Below are 22,350 nucleotides of genomic sequence, written 5' to 3'. Positions count from 1 at the left end.
AGGCTCGCCACTGCAGCACTTTCTCCCCTCTCAGTACTGCTCCCCACTTCCCTCAGGTGCCTTGGGACAGTTGGCTCTAAATGCTGCCCCCGACTTCCCAGTGAAAACTGCTCCTACCTCGCAAAGAAGATTCAAGTTAAGCTTATTTCCATCTCAGAGGACATTCTGGTTAGCTAAATTTCTTTTTGACTTATTAGTGCTTTTTGTTTATAAAAATAATACATGTAAGTAAATTTTAGTCCAAAAATTTGTAAAGTAAGTGAATTAAAAATATACATACAAAAACAAACACAATGTTTGTTACTTTGTCACTGTGTTTTAGGGTTTTTTGTTTGAAAGCAACAGAAATCTACTCTGGTTAACTTAAAAGGAAAATAATTTCTTAGAAAAAATATTTTTTGCAGCAGCGGCAGCAGGAGATTCACCCTAAGCTAACATCTGTTGCCAATCTTCCTCTTTTTTCCTTCCTTTTTCCCTCCCAAAGCCCCAGTACACAGTTGTGGATAGTTGTAAGTTCTTCTGGTTCTTCTATGTGAGCTGCTGCCACAGCTTGACTACTGACAGACAAGTGGTGTGATTCCACACCTGGGAACTGAATCCGGGCCACCAAAATAGAGCACACTGAACATTAACTGCTGGGCCATCAGGGCTGGCTCTAGAAAAAGTCTTAAGGGATTAGATCTGTACTGAAGCATATTTCTTCCTTAAGGAAGAATTGAAAGAAAGGTTGAAGAGCTGGATTAAGATCTTTGAAAAGGACAGGAATCAGAGTACTCCTGGGCATCATGGTAGCAGAAACTGGTGCAATCTCTTCAGGGCTCTGTCATAAGCATGTATCAGCTCCGTCCCTTTGCATGCTATGTAAATATCATTTGAGAGTCAAACTCCCAGGAAAGTATCAGATTGCTTAGGTTGAGTTACAAGGTTTCCTCTTGGCCAGGACACCTTGATTGACAAAGGGGAGGGATGGTCTCCAGACAAAGTATATTTTCATTACTAGAGGCTGAGAAAACAGATTTGTAAAATGGAAACCTCAGGCGTTCATTATAATTTTTCACACATCAGTATGAGATAGAACCTGAAGTGAGTTTGCTCACCCCTTGCACAGCAAGCCAATCTCTGACACCAGGTGTAGTGGAAGAAAGTAGGAATTTTATTATTCCACAGCTCTGAGCAGGGAGAAAGGGCAGCTAACACTGAAATCCTAAACTCTCTGAAAAGCTAAAAGGAAAGGTTTTTATTTGGGGTTTTAGGCAGGGGAGGGAGAGCATATGGCCTTGCTGGTTGGAGCTTTCCCATCAGCTTGTGTTTGGCCTTGAGACTACTTGCAGACAGGAGGGAGCCCGTGACCTTGCTGGTCAGCAGCTTTCCCACCAGCCTGTATCTCCTTGGCTGGGAGGAGATAACAAATCCAGGTGCTTGTGCTTCGTGGTGTCTGTCTCCAGGGAGGATAGTGGATTCTGGAGCCAGAAAGCCAGGGAGTAAACAGGGAATGAGTGCTTTGGTTTTAGCCCCATATATGCTGGGTTTAACGTGGGGAAACCGATATCAGGGCCAGTATCAAGTATGTCATGGACATTCATTTACAGCAGCACATACAGATCTATCCTTTAAATAAAGCGCAGTGTTTTCCGAGTATGGATGAAGTATCTAGATGCCAAAAGAACCTTGTGCTCAAGCCTCTCGTTTGATTTTAAACTATAGACTTTTTAGTTGCTTTTTAGAATGCTTGTTTTCACATTCCTTGCTGACCTCAAAGTCTCTAACATGGCCCACACTGCTTAGACAGCATTGAAAGTTGACCCCTGCCCTAAAAACTGCATTCTGATTTGGAGCCAATTTCTTGAAATGAAGATAGGTTTGCATCTGGATGCAGAAACTGTTGACTTTGCATTCCAGGTACAGTGGCAGAGAGCTCAAATTGCAGACTTGCAGCTGCTGGCTATTTCAATAATAACAACTCCTATTTATTAAGCCCCTACCATGCACTAGGCACATTACCTACTTTTAGCTCTATTCCTTATAGAAACCCCGGGAGCTAGGTGCTGCTCTCCTCTAGAGACATAGAAACCGAGGCTCAGCAAATGTTTACCACTTCCCCAAGGTCATAGAAGAGCTGAGCTGAGATTTGAAATCAGCTCAATTTGCCCCAAAACCCTTGGCTCTTTCCACACTGCTGTGCATGGAAACCTCCACTCAGGAGTTCCACTCAAGCCTGCTTCTCCAGCTTCCTCATTGTCTGTGGACATACCTGCCTTCAAAGTTGTATTGGAAACACCTCTGAAAGTACATATAGTTTTTAAATTATCATTGTGTATCCCATGGCAATTATCATGGTGCTTTACATGAAGCAGATATCTTCTCTCTCTCACTGTCACACTATCCCTCTCTTTTCTCATGTTTGCAAATACATGTGCATACACACACACACACACACACGCACACACACACACAGATTTTGCAGGGAAAGCAAGTTGTTTTAGATGGTATAGGTAGCCATTGAGTCTTTCCGTTTTCTGATGAGCCAATTTCTAAAGTTAATTGTTCAGCCATTTCTTTCTGTAGCAGTTGTCTAAATAAAAAGATTGAGGGGCTGGCCCAGGGCCCAGTGGTTAAGTTCACACACTCTGTTTCAGCAGCCCGGGGTTTGCCAGTTCAGATCCTGGGCACAGACCTACGCTTCGCTCATCAAGTTATGCTGTGGCAGCATCCCAAATGGAAGAACTAGAATGACCTACAAATACAACTATGTCCTGGGGCTTTGAGGAGGAAAAAAAAAAAGAAAGGAAGATTGGCAACAGATGTTAGCTCAGGGCCAATCTTCCTGAAAAAAGAAAGATTGAAAAGCTGAATGACTCCTCTCTAAAAAACATAGGGAGGGGCTGGTCCAGTGGTGCAATGGTTGAGTTCATGGGCTCTGCTTCAACAGCCTGGGGTTTGTGAGTTCAGATCGCAGCCTGGACCTACACACTGCTCGTCAGACCATGCTGTGGCCCCATCCCACAGGCAAAATAGAGGAAGATTGGGGCAGATGTTAGCTCAGGGACAAGCTTCCTCACAAAAAAATAATAAAAAAGCATAGGGAACCAAATAAAAATCTCCACAGCAACTACAAATGCTTCCTCAATAGTTGATCCACTTTGCTCAGGCTCAGAGGGAAAACAAATGAGGCTAAAAAGTCCTGAAAGGCAAACACTTAGGAGTACAGAAAGTGGATTTCAAGGAGCCAGCAAAATTCTAATCTGTGCTAGTAGAACAGGTATGTGCAAACTAAAAATGACGTGAGTGACCTTGGGCAGGAAGATAAGTGCTTGTAAAAGTCAAGACCTTATGAAAAGCTAAAATACTCATGATTTCACTGGGTCAGGGACAGATCTGGGTTGAGAAGAGGAAAGGAAGACACTACAATAGGAAAGCTGAGGAGACAGGAGGCAAAGAGGATCATTTGAGTGGAAGTATTCAGAGGAAAAAAATGCCCTTAAGTGTACTTGAATTCTAGCTTACAATGCAACCTTTCACCTCTCGCCAGGAAGGAATCTCTGAAATAATTTTGTTTTCTTTTTCCTTTAAGATCCAAAGTTCACATAGGGAAATGGAAAATCAGAATTGAGGAAATTCTTTTGGATGACGCAGACCCAAAATTTCTGAGAGTAAGTAATGGGGTTTGGATGTTTGGAACAGAGAATGAGAGAGAGGGAGATTGAATTATCCAACTTTTCTCCACTCTCCATTTGAATTTGTCTGTAAAGATAGGTCATTGATAAATCCTATAGAAATAAGCCCATTTCATTACTACAAGGGACAATTGATTGAATAGCCTTTGTTTATCTAATTTTGAGTTCATGTCTGTACTTAAATATATATACTTTTAAAAATCCTGCAGTTTAATCCTGGTTTTCCTGATTTGAGATGAAGATACTTTATCTTGATTCCTAAAGACAGCTCTCAAACAGCTCTGAGTCTGAGGACTATCTGGGGGAATTTCTTTAAATTGTAGATCCCCAGGCCTACCCAGCCCTCCCACCCCCCGAAAGTCTAAATCACTTAGGCTGTGGTTTGATCCTGCACACTGCGCTTTGAAAATAATCCCAGGTGATTCAGATGTAGGATCCTAAAACTATACTTTAAAAACTGGTTTATGTAATACTGCTAATAATGTATTAATGAAACATCTGGATATTAAATATCTTTGTAACAAATTGATATGTTCTCAAATTCATTTTTAGTCTATATAACTTATGACTGTTGGATAGTCTATATTCATGGATATGGTAGAATAAAACAGAGGATATTCTTGTATTATATGGCTATAACTAACAGGGAAGGGCATATGGATCTTAAAACATAGTGTTCAGCTTGAATACATGTGAAAAACCAATCAGAGTTGGGATGGTCAGAGAGCTGTGGACCACTCCCCTAAAAGGGAAGAAAACAGGACTCCAACTATATCCCTTTCAATCTCTTTCACATACTCACTTAACGTTGACATGGTAAACGATTACCAGAGTGTTGATGGAAATAGGTTTTCATTGGTAGACAAGGCTTCACTCTATTTACAAATATGTTCATCTAGTTATAAGGAGGACTTTTTTTTTGCCTATGTGAAGGTAGTCACAAATTTGTAGGCTGTGACTGTGAAACATTAGCATCAAATAGACAAAATGAGTACTCAGAAACGAGATTTAAGGTTTATAAAATAAAAAGTCTGAATAGGAGGGTTTCTCCTACTAAGAAAAGTGGTGAAAACTTGCAGGGGTAAATTCAAACCACAAGACAATTTTCATATTTTGAAAGAGAAGAAAGCACTATGGATTCCTGTAATTTTTATCATCCTTATGATGTGTTGATCCACTTTGATAAAAGCTTTATGTGTTTTCTTCAAAAAAATTCTCTAACTGGTGAGATATTTCCTTAACTTTAGCACAGATTTTCTAAATAAAGTCAATGTAAATATAAGTCACTCTAAATCCAATCTAATCTTCTAAGCTACTAATCAAAGTGAAAAACAATACTGCATACTAATGTACTGCATAATTTAATGTCAGTAATTTTAAATTAGGTAAAACAGGTTCAGATTTAGCTCACAATGGATAAAACCAGTGAGATATACATTTAGGGTTTTCTATATATAGAATCATATCATCTGCAAATCTTGAGAGTTTCACTTCTTCCTTTCCAATTTGGATCCCTTTTATTTCTTTTTCTTGCCTAATTGCTCGGGCTAAAACTCCCAGTGCTATGTTGAATAGGAGTGGCAAGAGTGGGCATCCTTTTCTTGTTCCTGTTTTCAGAGGAGTGGCTTTCAGTTTTTCTCTTTTGAGTATGATGTTTACTGTGGGTTTGTCATATATGGCCTTTATTATGTTGAGGTACTTTTCTGCTATATCGATTTTATTGAAAGTTTTTGTCACAAATGGATGTTGGATCTTGTCAAATGCTTTCTCTGCATCTATTGAGGCGATCACGTGATTTTTATTCTTCATTTTGTTAATGTGGTGTATCACACTGATTGAGTTGCAGATGTTGAACCATCCCTGCATCTCTGCTATAAATCGCACTTGATCATGGTGTATGATCCTTTTAATGTATTTTTGTACTCAATTTCCTAATATTTTGTTGAGGATTTTTGCACCTATGTTCATCAGCAATATTGATCTGTGGTTTTCCTTTTTTGTATTGTCCTTGTCTGGTTTTGGTATTGGGGTAATATTGGCCTCATAGAATGAGGTATACATTTAGAAACTGATAGATCTATTGGTTCAGCATAGATCAAACTGAAAAGTTGGTCCAATTCTTTTAAAATTAAAATTAACTCAAACCAGTTCTAACCAATCCATAAAATTACACTTTTAACCTCCTCAGTTACTTAACTGCCTCACTTTCTACAACATTTTCGTCCTACTAACCTCATACTAAATCTTGTCATCATCAGAAGTTGTATTGCCTCTGAAGTTTCCATTTCAAACAAATCATTCTTGGACCACCACAACTTATTCTTCCAGTTACTTTCTGTATTTTCCTAACTGTATCAGTTCTTGCTTTGTCAATGTCTCTGCACCATAACTCCACCCTCTTTTCACTATCCATCCCCCTGCTATCTCTATTTTCCTCACTCAACTTGGATTCTATTCATAAATCCTTCACTGTAGTCACTTCCTTGAAAATATTCTCAGCTCACTTTTCTTCACTCGCTTCCTATGTGTTCATAAGCAAAATCCCAACCTTGGTTAAACCTGACTGTTTACTTCTTCTGTGCCTATACTGGAGGAGCAGAATATTTTGGGGGGGGAAGTCACAATGCAACTGACTGGCATCACCTGAAATCCATAACTAGAAACCCAAGATGGATACTGTCTAACAATCCTGTTACAGTGCTCTCCCCAAGTACGGCAACTTTAATGAATGGGTTTTCTTCTACAGGGACAAAGCAGGAAACTTCTTTGCTTTCCTCCAGCCCCTGCTTTCCAACCTAGTGAAGACGTGTTCCCTTCCCCACTCACTGATGGCATCTCAGGCATATTTATGCTTTCTGACCACTTTCAGTCATAAACAAGACACATTCTCAGGCCAAAGAAAACGTGTAGTCCAGTCTAAATTACAACTTGAACTTATCACTCAGTTCAAAGTTTCTCCTCTTCTCCAGCTCAGGTTTGACCCGTGGTTTGAGGATATTCAGTGGAGGAGAAGAGCACGGTCTACATTTTCAATGTTTCCTCACCTTGCTTTTTCATTCCCCACCTTCCCCCTCCCCCGACTCCCACTAGCTTGTTCTGTTTCTTCTGGCTTTTGGAGGGTCAAGATCAGCAAAAGATGAATGAGATAATGGGGAAAAGATCTTTTCAGTCAGGTGAGACTAATGGATGTTCTCTCTTGTCTGTCAATTAACCTCTGTCAGGTCAGGGATTGAAATACTGGCTCTTCTGTTGTCTTTAGTGACTCAACCTCCCCCAGCAGAGGGACTCTTTGCCCTATTAGAGTCAGCAATCTCTTGTGACCCACTACCTCAGTTTCTGAACCCCACCACCTCCAGCACTACCATGACAAGAGGTTCAGTACATCAACAGCCTTTTAAACCTGGAGTCCTCTCAGGCTTAAAGGCAAAGAACTCTTTAAGCAAAGATACTATAAGAATATTCATATCTGACTCCCCTCTATAGCAATGACTTGTATCCTACAATTTACAGCACATATTCTTGGTCTGCTAGATCAGCACACTTCAAGATGATTCTACTTCTGAGCTCTTTTCTTGCCTTCTCATAATGAGCAGGTGAAAGCAGGACGTAAGCACCTGTAGATCTAATTTTTTTTCTTGAAGCTCCTTCTAATGGCTCCCTCATGGCCCTACCAACTTTCTACTGTCTGTGTCGAAGGCAGTAAAATTAATCATTCAAAACTCCATCTTTCCTCTAAATTCTCTTCCAAACAATTCTCCATGAATTCTTAGACCCTGCTTATATAGGCTATAGAACGTGATGCTCACTAGGCCATTTGCTATCTTTTTGTAGCTCTTTCATACAAGTGTCTCAAAGACCCTTCAATTTCTCTCAGCTTTTGGGTTCTAACTGAAATTCTGAAATAGTAGGAAATATCCCATTCAAAATCCTTTTGCATCTGTAATTTATATCCTTTAGTCCTTGAGATGACTGTTTTATGCCTTTTCCTTTCACCTCACATCTTGCACTCATTTCCTTTCATTCCCTCTCAGCTATTGACTTTGTCTCACACTTTGTTGAAAGAATAAATATCATGATAAGGAAACTAAATAGGTAATGTAGCTATATTTTCTACTTTCCTTTTTGTTTCCAGGAAGAAGTATCTCCTTTCAACTAGAGTTCATCGTGGTAAAACTTCTGAGCTTATCAGACTGGAGAGGAAGAGCTTTTGGAAAATTTGTCTTGGAAGACAAGAATCAGAGTAGAAATAAAGGAGGGCATAACTGGGCTTGAAACTTGGCCACCAAAATTTAGAGAGCACAACACTTTAAACGCAGATTTAAAAAAATATTTTTCTATTATAATTGGATGAAATTATGTACAGCTTTATTTTATTATTTTCATAAACATTAACACAGGCGTATGTTTACTGATATAAAAAAATACAGAAAGATCTTCACCTGTTGTTATACTTTGTGAACAAATAAGAGTAGCCCCCAACTCAACTAGTTGGAACAAAAAGGAAAATTTATTGTCTCACCTACAAGACGTGTTGAGATAGGGTTGTTCAACTGAGAGTTCAATGATGTCATCAAGGACTCAGGTTCTTTCTATGCCTGGGCTGTTCTGTGATGTTGCTTTTTTTCTCCGTCTAGTTTCTTCCTCTTGGTGGTGAGATAGTTATGTCAGTCCAGGCATCATATTCAGACATGTCTATTTTGAGAGCAAGAAGAGGAAAGCAAAGAATCCTCCTTTCATATCTGATTGGACAGAACTGGGCCACATGACATCCTCTAATCCGATCACCGATTAGAGAGGTAGGAGTACCATGATTCATTAGACTAATCAGGATTTACCCCTTGGTTAGAGATGGGATCACATTCCCTGAGAAGTAGAAATCTGAATTCTGTTTGCAAATAGAACTGCTATAGGTTTATAATGAATGTATGCAACAGCGTCGAATTCCCTCATCCCCTCTGCCATTCCTACACATTATTCAGCAAATTCACTCTTTCAGCAGATATTTATTGAGCATATGCAATCAGCTAGTCACTGTTCTAGGTACTGGGGACACAGTGGGAAATTTCCTCAATTCTTACTTCTTCTGCTGGTTGTCTAAATTATATGATAATGATGCAGTTTCTTGATATATCAAATTTAGACATTGTCTATTGACTTCCTGCCATGAATCATGAGGATTTAGCTATTTTTATATCACTATCCATCTCCCCTACCTCTCTCCTACTTATATAGTCCCTCCCTGCATCTTTGAATAGGATTTTTAAACCTCTGTTTCTTATTTAATAAACCACAATCTCTCTCTCTCTCTCTACCTCCCCCACCTCTCAGGATTTAGCATTTATTGAGTTCCTAACAGCAATTTATTTGGCAACAGAAATATGAAATCTTTCTTATGTCTTTTCCTTTCTTGGTAGTTTTCCAATGCCATTTTTAGTTGCTTCTAATTTTCACCCTTTGGTGCCTTAGAGGTGGTACTTCTTTTCATATTGCTTCTCCCTCAATCAAGGACACCGAAAGAGTGTAAGACCTGACATTCCATTTCGTTGGGAACTCAGTAGCTGAGGGCAGATGGCAGAAATCCGAGAGAAGACTCTCACTTTATAAACAGTATCTCTCGGCTCCCAAATTCATATGATAAAGTCATTAGTCCTCCCTCCACAGTCCTCATCCTCTCTTTACCTTTCAAACTCCAGCTTTTAATATTGTCAATATTGAGAATATTTACATTTTACACCTTTTCCCTTGATTTACCCTTGTTGATTCTAGAAGGTAAAAATCAATAAATAATAATATCATATTATGACTGTGTAAATATTTTCTGCCTCAGAGGCAAATAGTGTGCCCAGATTATATTTTTTTTCCTCCATGAATCAATGTCACTCCAAAGAAATTACTCCTGTCAAAAGTTTGATTGGATTCTCTCTCTCTCTCTTTTTTAAATAAGCCACCAATTATCTTATCACATTATCAAGTTATTCTAAGCTTTTAACCACGCTGTGTAATTCAGAACTTCCCAACAACTGATTTCATGAATGAGTTCCAGGTCAGCCAGGTTCTCGACCCCTCAGCCGTCAGGTCAGCCAAGGAGACCCAGGGCTCACAGAACATACAGAGTTAGGTTTCCAGGGGCATGCAGCTTCCTCCATTTACTTAAGTGTGCCTGATATATATTTTACCATTTTTTATTTGTGCCATGATATGAGAAGTGTTGAGAGCTACTGGAAAGCTTTCAACTTTCTTTTTTTTTCCCCACAGAGATCTTCCAGAATCTGAGGTTTGCTCTATTCCAGTTGCAAAGTTATCATCTCAGGACCTACCTTCTCTGCTCTCCTGGATTAGATTTATCACTTTCTTGGATGCCATATTTCTAGGTTTACGCTCTCATTTTCATAGAGTGAAAAAGTGTTCTGAGACAATTTCCAATGTGTGTGTGTGTATTTTTCCACACATCAACAACAAACAATTCTCTGACATGAGCTGGGTGTCCTACAATTCAACTCAGTTCTGACACTATCTACCTGGAGATAGCATCAGATCCCACAGGTTAAGGGCTCAGTCCTAACAGAACTGCCCCCCCCAACACACCACTTCAGATGCCATTTGTCATCTGTGTTTCTGACCAATCAGCCATAGATCAGTAGTTCCAGTAACCTCCTCCTCAGGTTGGATTAATTTGCTAGAGTGGCTTATGGAACTCAGAGAAACATTTTATTTACTAGATTACCAGATTATTATAAAAGGATACAACTCAGAAGCAGCCAGATGGGAGAGATGCAAAGGGCCAAGTACGCGGAAAGGGCAGGGAGCCTCCAGGCCCTCTCCAGGCACACCACTCTCCCCAAAAACGTCCACGTGTTCACCAACCTGGAAGCTCTCTGAACTGTCTCCTTTGGGGATTTTCTGGAGGCTTCATTACATGAACACAGTTGATTAAATCATTGGCTATTGGCAATTGATTCAACCTCAAGCCCCTCTCCCTCCCTGGAGATTGGTGGGAGTGAGAAGGACAGGACTGAAAGTTCCAACCCTCTAATCACAGGGTTGGTTCTCCTGGCCAAGAACTCCATCCGTAAGTGCTTTCCAAAAGCCACCTCAGTCAATTAACAAAACACACCTTTACACTGTCGTCACCTAGGACATTCCGAGGGTTTTGGGAGCTCTGTGCCAGAAACAGAATAAAGACCAAACATATCTTTCGTATCACAAGTGTATCTTCAAATTACTTCCCAGAAAGTACACTGAGAGTTAAGAATTCTGAGTCTCCCATTCTCTAAATATCTTTATTCTCTCTTCACACAGAATTGATGGTTTGGCTGAATATGCCTCTCGGAACTTTGATGGCATGGCTTAGTTTTCTAGCATTCAGTTGCTGATGAAAAACTGGGGTCCTGTTTTTTTTTCTGGTCCATAACCCAAAAACTTTTAGGATCTTCTGTTTATTCTTGATCTTTTGAAATACGATGATAGTGTGTCCCTGGGACCATTTCCATTTATTCACCTGGGCACTCTAGAAGCCCCTTCACTATAGATTGAAATTTTTCTAGGACCTACATCAGATAGATATTGGGCCTCCTGGATAAATTCTTATTGTCATTTTTCTTTACTCTCATTTCTGTCTCTCTTTGTTCTATATTCTTAGAAGTTTCCTCAGATTTACCTTTCAAACACAGCTATTAAGACCCTAGAGCAAAGTCCTTCTTACTTTGAGATTTGGGGCTGTCCAAACTGGCTTCTTATCTGTTTAGCCTAAAGTAAAATCTTCTAGATGGCAAATCCCATTCACATACACAGAGCTTCTACTGAGCCCTTCTGTTGCCGCAATCTGAAATGAGAACAGATAACAAGGATCATCACGCATTTGTGGAAAGCTTGCAACATGAAATGTAAGTAAGCTAACTAAAGTCTAGCTAGGGTAAACCATCAGAAAATTCGGCTTCAATGGAAAGAGATCATTCCAAGATCAACAGAGAACAAAAAGAAAAACTAGAAAGTTTAATCAATTTCTTTCTTAAAGAAATATCTTTTCTAAGTTATACCTGGAGAAAGGTAATACGGTAGCAGTTCTTTGCACAGATTTTCAATGTTGTCCTCCTTTTTTGCCTCATTTTTCACTTTTGAATAAATAGCCTCTTTGGGGTTTTGCCTGGCCCCCTCTTTGGCTGAAGTACCCTCTGAAAATGTAACTTCTTCTATTTGTTCCTTATGGTTTTTATTCTTCAGAAAGTTTTGAAAACTCTCATCCACTGGTGTTCCTCCACATCCATTTGCTTTGTTATTATGAAAAATACCTTTATGTATATCTTTGCCATCATTTTAAGGGATCTCTGAGAGAAGGCAATAAATACATGTGTTCAGTGCAAGATCCTGAACAGTGAAACGAATTCTGATTTTTAATTTTTTTGGCATTTTTTTCATTTCATTTACCAGTTGATGGGGTGTGTATTCCCCCCCAAAAGACTGCCTGATTATCTAATTATCAAGAATTATTAATTAAAGTATTATAACACCAAATGTCCCATAATGTTAATAATTTCCATCTGTGAACTGCATCATGGATTATGAAGTTGAGGCAGAGCTTTTTGTGCTGCTTATTCTGGTCAATGTTTCTAGTTAGTAGTCCAACTAGCATCAAGCATTCCAACTAAGACTAGTTTGGGTGATGCGAGGCTGCGTTCAGACTACATTTACTCATTGGAAAATTATAGAGAAAATTCATAAAAAGATTTTGTAGAAGAAATAAAAATTCTTATATTGGGATGGCCTTGCAGAATTCTGACAACAATAGGCTGTGAGAGGGCTAGATGTTTGTGTACCCCCTAAAAAATTTTGAAAACTTATTTTCAATAAATATCCCTTTTTCTATTTTAAGTATATAATTTTATTTGTCAAAAGATGAAATTGTGCAAAAGACATAAGTAGCAACATGTAAAATTAAACTATCACAATAAATTTTTAAAATTTATCCAATGGAATCTAAATATCATATGAATTTATATATATCATTATCCATTAAAAAATACATGAGCAAGCTTTCTTTAGTAGTGTATTTTCATTGCATTTCCCGCTCTGAATTTTATCCTAATATATATTTAGGCTGGAAAGTCTTTAATTAATTGACTTTATTGATTAATTCTGTGTAAAAAAAATATGGAAGTAAATTGAAATGGAAATGTCAATATATTTCCTGTAACTGTAAGGTTCTAAGGGCTAAATTTTTTTGCTCTATTGTTACAACATTACTAGCAGCCAGTTATTCAAAATATTATAAATGTATCATAAATTTTGAAAAGTATTACATATAAAATGTGAAATTCTATTGAAAATGAATCTTTCAATGAGATAAATATGGCGATTTTTTCCTGATTAATTCACATTACCATGAAAAAGTATTACTTGTTTTCAGAATGAGAAAAGGCTCAGGATCTTTTCTATTCTGGTTTTTTACTTTTATAGATGTCATCAATGAGGGCATACCTATTAAGTAGATGAGAATACACAGAGTTTTGTTACAATAGTCTCACTCATTTTTTGGAACTTCTTTTGAGCTGTTTGTCAAAAACATGATATATTTTGAAAAATTATTTTTAATGATCTAGAATCTGGCAGCACAATTTTGTTTTTTCAGTTTTTCGAAAGCATGACTTGGAAAGTACCTGATATGCACACAAATTTGTTACTCGGGCGTTAAAGTCATTCACTTTCCCAATCCTCCACCCGTGTTTTGAATTCACCTGGTGTCTTATGGGATTTTACACCCTGGAGCACTGCACCATCTTAAGAAGCAGCAGAAGGTATGCTACTCTTTTGAAAAGTCGAAGAGGGCAATTGTGAAAGGGATGGCTTGACTGTAATATGGTCCCAGTCCAATCAATTTTAGGAAGAAAAATATCTGGAGGATGAAAATCCAGTTTGATTCCCTTCAAACCATTCTATCCCTTGGGAACCTTTTGCGAACTCCCAGAGGCAGCAGCATTCCAGATCACTACAGAACTATAGGATTTCAGTTCCTTTCAAGCCTTTGATTTTAAGAACCACTGATGTTTCCTTTCTCCTAAAAAGGAAATAATAGCTTCAAAAAACTTCAGAGAGGGTCTCCAAGTGATTGGGGAAAAAATAAAAATAAATGTAAACTGCAAAGTAGACAAAGATCTGTGGTCAGGAAGCCCAATAGGCAATGAGGACACTGCACAGAAATGGATCAAATAAAATCCAATGTTCCAATCTGATTGAAAACAGAAATTTAGGGTTTTATTCTATGAGAGAGGTCAAGAAATATATGTAAGTGCAGATTGTCTTTTTGTGCCAAAATAGCCAGCTGATGTCTTATCTGAAGATCTTAAAATCATAAATTACCATTGAGTTATAACACTTTTTGGAAGGTTCTGAGTGAAGGTAGGCTGACAGAGGAATGCTTTGGGACGGTGGCTTTCAGTCTTTTTAAACACAACTCACAGTAAAGATACAATTTACATCTATATAACTGAAATGGGAGTCCTGTCCAGAAAAAAAAGACTATACTTGCCCTTACGATGTGAGATATTCTCTGATATTTTGTCCTCTCTTTTCCATTCTTCTCATCTACTAAAAACATTGTTGGGCAAGAATCACTAAATTTGTTTCACAACCTACTAATGAGTAATAATCTGCAGTCTGAAAAAGATTGCTTTAAGGTCCTCTGAGAAACAACCATATATCTTTCTATTACATATTTATTTTAGAACATCTTGCATAGCACAACCAGAGGGACCTACAACTAGAGTGTACAACTATGTACTGGGGGGCTTTGGGGGGAGAAGAAGAAGGAAAAAAAAAGGAGAAGATTGGTAACAGTTCTTAGCTCAGGTGCCAATCTTTAAAAAAAAACCTTGCAAAGAAAAGATTTTATTTAATTCATTTAATTCATCTCTGCTTAGGCGAAACCAAACTGTTCATACCCCAAGGAGAAAACCAAGATTCTTTTGGTGGCAGTCCACCCCAATTGTAGGCATGTTGCCTAGAATGAAATAGCCTCTGGAATGCTAGAGAACAACAGTAAATAAGAAAAATTCAGCCTAAAAGAGGATCAAAGGTGTCATAAGCCAACCTTTGAATTGATGGAAACCTTCTGTTCTGGGATGACAGAAAATAGGGGTGGAATGGGGGTGGAGGAGGCAGGGAGGTTGGGAAGGAGAAGATTTAAGAGGATGGGTGATGTAAGTGGAAAGTTACTGGATCTTCTTCATGCAAATGCTATTCCCAATCAAGTGCTAGATTATCTATGTGCTCCACACATCTTGTAACTGACAGCCGTCCTCATTTGCCCTCTCTCTAGGAGGAGAAATATACGGAATTAAACAAAGGCATCAACTTCCTAAGAATGTGCTATTGGAGTTGGCTCAAGCCTACGAGGGTAATGAGAGAACAAACACATCATTAGGGCACAATCCAAGCAACCCAAGTAAAAGAAAACAGAAGAAGGGGGCTGTGGGAAGACCACTCAAGACAAGGGATGGGTTTTAAAAGAAAGGAAAAATATGAATTTCCAATCTACCTATTACTCTAAGGAATATTTTGAGTGATTCTTCTTAAAGTAGGTTAAAAAAAGTTAAAGGCAAATGAAACAAAAAATCTCTGAGTTACACAATTTTAACAAATCAAATTACAAAACAAAAAATTAAACAAGATTTATTACCTTGAAATGTTTCATGATTGAAAAAGTACCCAGAGTGCCTAGGACTCTGAACACTTACAACCCCCAGAACTATCAACAGAGAACTTGTTGGCAGGATGAAAAATAAAAGGAATAAAGAAAAACACTGTCCTAAAATCCAAAGGGAACCAATTGAAGTGACCCTAAATGGATTCTTAAATGGAATTACACAGGGAAGCTTTTAGACAACCAGAAAATAAAGCCCCATCCTGGCCAATTAAATCAAAGTCTCCAGGCACCAGCATTGCTTAAAGCTAATCTGCAGCCACATTTGAGGACCGTTGCTCTAGACCCTTCTTATTCACAGTGTGGTCTGTGGACCAGCAGCAACAGTATTCCCTAGGAACTTCTTAGAAATGCAGAATCCCAAGCTCTCCCCTACATCCTAATTAAGAATAGCCTTGACCCCACCCAAGTGAGATCTGAATGTTGCTAGGATCCTACATAGAATCTAGTGTCTTTTGCTGACAACCAAATTCTGGACAAATTTTGGCATGCTAATCCTACTTATTTATTTATTCCTTAGATTAGGCATCAATATTAACACTAAGACCTTGTTCCTGCCTTCTCCCTCTCATAGTTTTCTCTTTTGGTTTCTATTGGTAATTCTAATTAGAACCTTACTCTGAATCCAAAAGGATGGAATCCTTGCTTACATCACTTCTCCTTCAAAAAGGTGGCTAGAGTTCTGAATCCATACACAGAACTGGATGATAATGCTACCCAATTGATTCTGCTGGTACTGGGTTTTCCATATATCTGAGCTTTGTATGTCTTTTTGATTTTGTTTGTCCACCAGGCTACTGGAATAGACTAATAGCCATTAAAATAACTTTTAGAATGGAATTCCTCCTACGTTCTACTGCAGATGACCTCTACAGCAAAAACTCTTCAGTCCCTGGCCCTGGAATTGGACTTTATAAAGTCCCTGCTCTAGTCTTCCTTTCCTTCTAGCTGTATCTGGTTGTATTTGACCCATAAAACTTCATGTCTCCTGCCCAGCCAGCCTCTAACATTACTCATACAGTAGACGGTCAATGTATAGTCACCTCAGGTTCATGAGACTTGTAAAGAAATCTCAGAAGGCTTCTGTGTATAGGGGCAAAGAAGCAAAAGGTAAAAGAAGAAATGCAAAAATAACCTTTACTAACCCAGAAAAATCTTTTCCGCTATGTCTCTGGTGAACCTCAACTTATTCTTGGACATATTGTTGGATTGTCCTTATGTAGACATACTCTGAGATCCTGGGGAAAATGTCTCTCCAGGCACTGGAAGTGGAAGCCTTAAAGGATTCTACAATGACTTAGTCCCGTAATCATAGGCTGAGTTTGGGCACATGGGTAACTCTGGCTCACTGAAGGAGAATCAACTTCTGAAAGGCATGATATGAAATTCCTCCAAAAGAGAATGTAAAGATTTGTGTAGTATTCAAATCTTAAGAACAAGCTATGTAGTTGGTTTCGAATCAGGAGCTTTTAAACTGAACAGCTGTAACCCATTTGGGCAGTCATGCAAAACAGAAAGTTGGCAGATCAGATAGTCTTTTCAGACATTAAACACACGATGCTTGGGGCCAAATCTTGTGATTAAGAAATCAAATGTTTTCTTTATCCCCTTCCAACCTGTTCTTGGAGTGTGGAAAGTTATATGATTTTTCTTCCCTGACGCTGCTTGTGGTTATTGGGAACTGCCTGTCTCTTCAGCCACTGGAGGTCAACTCAATTCAATTCAATCCAGTCTGGTCCTATCCATTCCAATCCAATCCAATCCAATCTAAACTAATCCAATTTGGCCTCATCCACCTTTTTTTGAGGGAGACCTATATGAACATAAAGAATTTAAGTGCCTTAGGAGCTGATATACCAGGTTGTCTACAGCTCAGCTCATGAAATATCTTGACTCTGGTGGAATATCTCTATTTGCTTTCAGTGAGGACCTAGAGATCTGGGTTCTAGACACTTTTTTGCATCCTGAATTATGCTTCCTCTATAATTCCCAGATTCTACACATTATTGATTTTTCTAGTCCTTTTGGTCATGACCTGTTTTTTTGGTGCCTAACCTTAACTGCCATACCTGCATTTCAACTCTCTCCCAACTCTCATCCTCTTTCTCCTGGTACCTGTCTGTACCTCTGTCCTTCATTTCAACATTTCAGGCTTCATTTTCTCCTCCCACAGTTTGGGGTGGTCGGGACTGCTTCCTTTGAAAGGGTTTCTGTTTGTGTACACATGCAGAGATATGCATGAGCATCTGGTGTGACCCTTTTGTTCAACTTCAGCCCCTAGTGAAATATGGAGATAGACATTCTGAGCAAAAGAGAAAAAGGGAAGATTAATGAGAACAAACATCAGAGAAATGCCTTCATGTCTAGAAAACATTAAGAACCTGCTTTGGCCACATTTGAACAATTGTATGCCTGGATTCCATCCTCTTTCTTTCTGGTCTACCTCAGGTAGACCAGACTCCCAAGACACCCAGCAGCAAGAAGTAGGGGGGTATAGTGAAAAGTAGCTGCTGGCTCCTGGCTCTCATGAGCAAAGGGGTGAAGCCAAATCTTCTAGTCAGGAGGCAAACACCCAGGATGGTCTTATTGGTTGTTAAAATATGGAAATATTACCCTACTAATTGGTAAACAGCCATTGCCCCACCCATCTACTCCTCCTCTTTGCCCTGGTGGTCCAACTGCCTTCACAGGTTCTTCTCCTGCCTCCAGCAACTAAAAGTTTAACATTTTGATTTGTGGGTCCTGGGTTCAATCTCTGGTTAAACATTGTGAAAATCGTTCCTGGATGATCACTCTTGATTCTGGTAGGAACTGAATGCTTAGAACCTCTTTAAGAACCAATAGGAAAGAAAATAACCTTTCAGGATCATCTTAGGAAGCACTATGCTTATAACTGGCCACCTGAGTTAAATTCCTTAGGGGCTGCCCAGATTCAGCCTACTCCTTTTGCTTCACTAATTTGGTATTTGAGTGTCCATCTGAAGACCTAATCTTTCTGTCCCTCTGTCCTCCATCCCTGGAGCATTAGGCAACACTTTAAACTCTTTTTCTTCATGTTGGGACCTCAGTCACTTTCCTGGAGAGGAACCGGTTGGTTCCAAATCTGATGAGCAGATTCCTCCCGAAGGTTCATTGCCCACTCCCATACAGCCTTGTGCCAACTTCTCTGCTGCAACCTAGAGAGGCAATCAGGTACCAGTGAAGCCCAGCACCTCCTGCCATTGACCTCCAAGACTGTATCACGGCAGAAGTGAGAGGGAGTTTTGGAATCAGATAGACCTGGATTTGAAATCCAACTTCTCTTGACTACCAAAGTTACTCGAGCAAATGACTGAATTTTTGTGAAGCTGTTTTTTTCAATCTGCAAAACAAAGGTAAATATTACTTCATGAGAATGAGAAGAGGAATAAATGGAATGATGCTGTTGCCATGCCCTCTTATTTTCTTGGTCTGCCCAGCATCTCTTTAGGGAACCACCCCTTCCTATTCTTGATCTACATGATTTGACAATAGGAATGGTCACATGACCCAGGGTCCAGAGTACTTGGCCACAGTGGTTGGTTTCTGATATGGACATAAGACCCAAGTGTAGTCAATTAAAATCTTCCCTGAGAATTTGCTGAAACAATCCACAAAGAAGTATTCTTTTTCCCTTTTTTTTTTTTTAAATTGGCCCTGAGCCAATATTTGCTGCCAATCTTTCTTGTTTTTATCCCCAAAGTCCTCCAGTAGATAGTTGTATATCCTAGTAGTAGGTTCTTCTAGTTCTTCTATGTGGGATGCTGCCTCAGTATGGCTTGATGAGTGGTGCTAGGTCCACGCTCAGCATCTGAACCAGCTAACCTGGGCCATGGAAGCTGAGCGTGTGAACTTAACCACTCGGCCACAGGGCAGGCCCAGTAGTCTCTTTTCATGAGTACATTTTGAATAAGCAGTAGGAGAAAAAGAATTATTATTATTTTTTTTATAATTTATATCAAATGTGCTATGTATTTTAAGAATAATGGCTACAATGTTGTTCTGCCACTTGTAACCTAGAGTTTTGGTAGGCATATAAATCCCCAACTCTACATATATATTTCATATCTATACATGAATTAGAGTTCTAAATTAGTGCATGATAAACGGTAGCTATATTAGTTCATCCTTAAATTAGTTTGGGAAAAAGGGAATTTATAATTTCATGTGTCCTGGGACTAGGGTAGGGTGCTGAGGTGAACAACTGGACTTAGAGACTCCAGGAAGTCTGAGAGTATCATCTCTGCTTCCCTAAAGTCCATTGGCTTATGATCCCTACTGCCAATGAGTTATTAAATGGGAACAGGCACATGACCAGAGACAACTTTGGGTCTTCATAATCTCAGCTGAGTAGCTCAAGAGGAAAAAAAAATTCTTTTCTCTCAGTGTCTATGAGGAGTCTTGCAGTGTCTTTGAAGGCAAATTCATGAAAGTATGAGTTCCTAAAACTCAGGTTGGTCTGGCTTGAGTCACTTGATCATTGCTGAGCCAATCTCTGAGACATGTGTATATACATGTGTGTGACTGTGTTGTGCAGTGTAACCGACACCTTCACTAAAACCGGACAGAAAGGGAGACAACAATTCCCAAAGGAAAGGAGGTACAATTACCAAAACAATGGAGGGAAGGGATGCTTGAGTAGACCAAAACAGTATCTGCTGTTGATATCGTCACCATCATCATCATCACCTTCATTCTCATATCATTATTATTATTAGCCACTACCATCATCATTATTATTACTTTTGCAGGAAGTGTACACATAACAGTGATTGGCTACCCGATTGATTTTCAGGACATGGGATAGTTGAAAGCAAAGGGAGATAGGGTTGGTAAGAAGTGATATTTGGACCTTTTGACAGTAAAAGTTGATGTGCCATCTCTAGCAAAACCATATATAGGTGATATGTCCTTGTTAAGAGGAAAAAGCCATGATTTCTAACCTATGGTAAGTGTTATTATCCATTTAAAAGTGTTGATGTTGGTTGGGGTTGAAGTCTCATGAAAAAACGTTTTAGCAATGCAGAAATTTCATGGACCAAGTGCTCCTAGAAACAGTATCCTCACCTGAAAGATACTCACATCCCATGTAACACAGCCTGGTGTACTTTGTGACTACTTAATGAATATGAATTCAATATGATTCTTGAACCAGGGGAGCAAAGGCAATATCTTTTAATAGTTCACTTCCTGTATGTTACATCTTTGGTAATAAGATGCCAACAGAGATATTTCTAGCTGTGGTTGGTTAGTATCAATACATGGACATTAGAAGACATACAAAAGGGGCTGGCCCCGTGGCCGAGTGGTTAAGTTCGCGCACTCCGCTGCAGGCGTCCCAGTGTTTCGTTGGTTTGAATCCTGGGCACAGACATGGCACTGCTCATCAAACCACGCTGAGGCAGCGTCCCACATGCCACAACTAGAAGAACCCACAATGAAGAATATACAATTATGTACTGGGTGCTTTGGTGAGAAAAAGGAAAAAAATAAAAATCTTTAAAAAAAAAAAAGAAGACATACAAAATATCTTTATTTCTCTATTTCCTGCAGCAATATTTATTTAGCTTTATTATGGAATTGGCTTTTAAAAAAATAAGAAAAAATAAAATAGTCTCTCAGTACAGCACATGGAAGTTGACATGACAACCAATCCTCCTAGCATATTGTGGATTTGGAAATTCAATAAATGCAGATGTATACTTCGGCAAATTCACAAAGGCACGTGGTAGACTTTCTACTTTATATAAATTAGCAAGTCATTTGGAGCTTTTATGGCTCTTGGTGATAAACTGTATTAAATCAGCTTTTGAAGAAATAGATTTTTATTCTTCTAAATTGTATGCATTTGGGCCTTCAGCATCTCATATTAACATGCTATTCTTCTTACCAGACGTCTAGTACTTAGTAACATTCATATTCCTAGTAAAAAAAATCTAATTTTTTCAAACCAGAGAGAGCTGGTAACACTACCCGAATTATATTATGATTTCAGACATAGAGAGGATAGAGATAGCTCATTAGATACCTGTCATGCCTATCTTTGACTCCAGCATGTAGTAGGATCAATGCAATATTTAGGACACATTTATGCTAAAAATTATTTATTGTTTATCTGAAATTCAAATTTAACTGGACATCCTGTATTTTTATTTGCTAAATATGACAATCCTACCCTAAAGGGCATTGCCTGACTCTTCCTTCAAAAACTGTGTGCCCTCATATTCTTTTTTAATGTATTCCTGCTAAAATATGCACAAGGCGAAGGATCCCAAACCCATTGATTCTAAGATATAAACCTGTATGCAGCCCTTATGGCCCATCTTAGCTTTCTGGTATACCCAATAGAACCATAGACCTGACTCAAAACCAGCCTCGAAGGGAGGCAAATCTTTCCTGGTAGTCCCTTGAGGTTACGTAACACATCACACAGTAAAAACTCTTAGAAGACATCTCCTTTCTCTGTCTTTCTTTAAAGTCTTACTCTGTAAGGAATTTCTTCCCAATCTTGCTTTCTTTCTTGCAACTTTTCCCCAAACTTCTCCCTCCACGCCACTGCCCATTGTGTTTAATAATCTTATCTTCTCCAGGCTTCTGCCATTTGCATCCTCACACACATCCCAGCAGATCTGGAGGAAGGAAAAGGTAAAAGGAGGCAATGCTGTGGATGCAGGTTTACACTGACATATTCCCTCACCCCTTAGCATACACCGAATACTACTATAAAGGAAGTACTCGTAATTATTCTACTCACTGAGAAGTGGGATTAAATTTAACCTTCTAATTTTTCTTCCAAAACTAAGACGGTACCAGTTTCTTCAAATATACCCCCCTCAGCATGTTTACAACTATATTGTCCTTCAATATCTAAGTGATGACTTCTAACATAAAATGTAAAATAAGAAAGCTCTTCTCCTTCTTTTTAGCTAGCAAGGTCACACCAGAAGCCCCGAAATTATTCCA

General features: G+C 38.9%; 1 long non-coding RNA gene across 1 annotated transcript; it reads left to right on the top strand.

The window, feature by feature from the left end:
* Positions 1-3,371: 3,371 nt before the first annotated feature.
* On the top strand, positions 3,372-10,874 carry LOC138920404 (uncharacterized). The gene is made up of 3 exons (XR_011431525.1): positions 3,372-3,650; positions 8,309-8,470; positions 9,930-10,874. It is a non-coding gene; the product is annotated as an uncharacterized lncRNA (long non-coding RNA).
* The last annotated feature ends 11,476 nt before the right edge of the window (positions 10,875-22,350 follow it).

This window comes from Equus caballus, chromosome 23 (genome assembly GCF_041296265.1).
Source record: "Equus caballus isolate H_3958 breed thoroughbred chromosome 23, TB-T2T, whole genome shotgun sequence".
In the NCBI taxonomy this organism is placed as follows: Eukaryota; Metazoa; Chordata; class Mammalia; order Perissodactyla; family Equidae; genus Equus; species Equus caballus.
The sequence above is the reverse complement of the archived record's forward strand: the minus strand, read 5'-3'. Positions and strand labels throughout refer to the sequence as shown.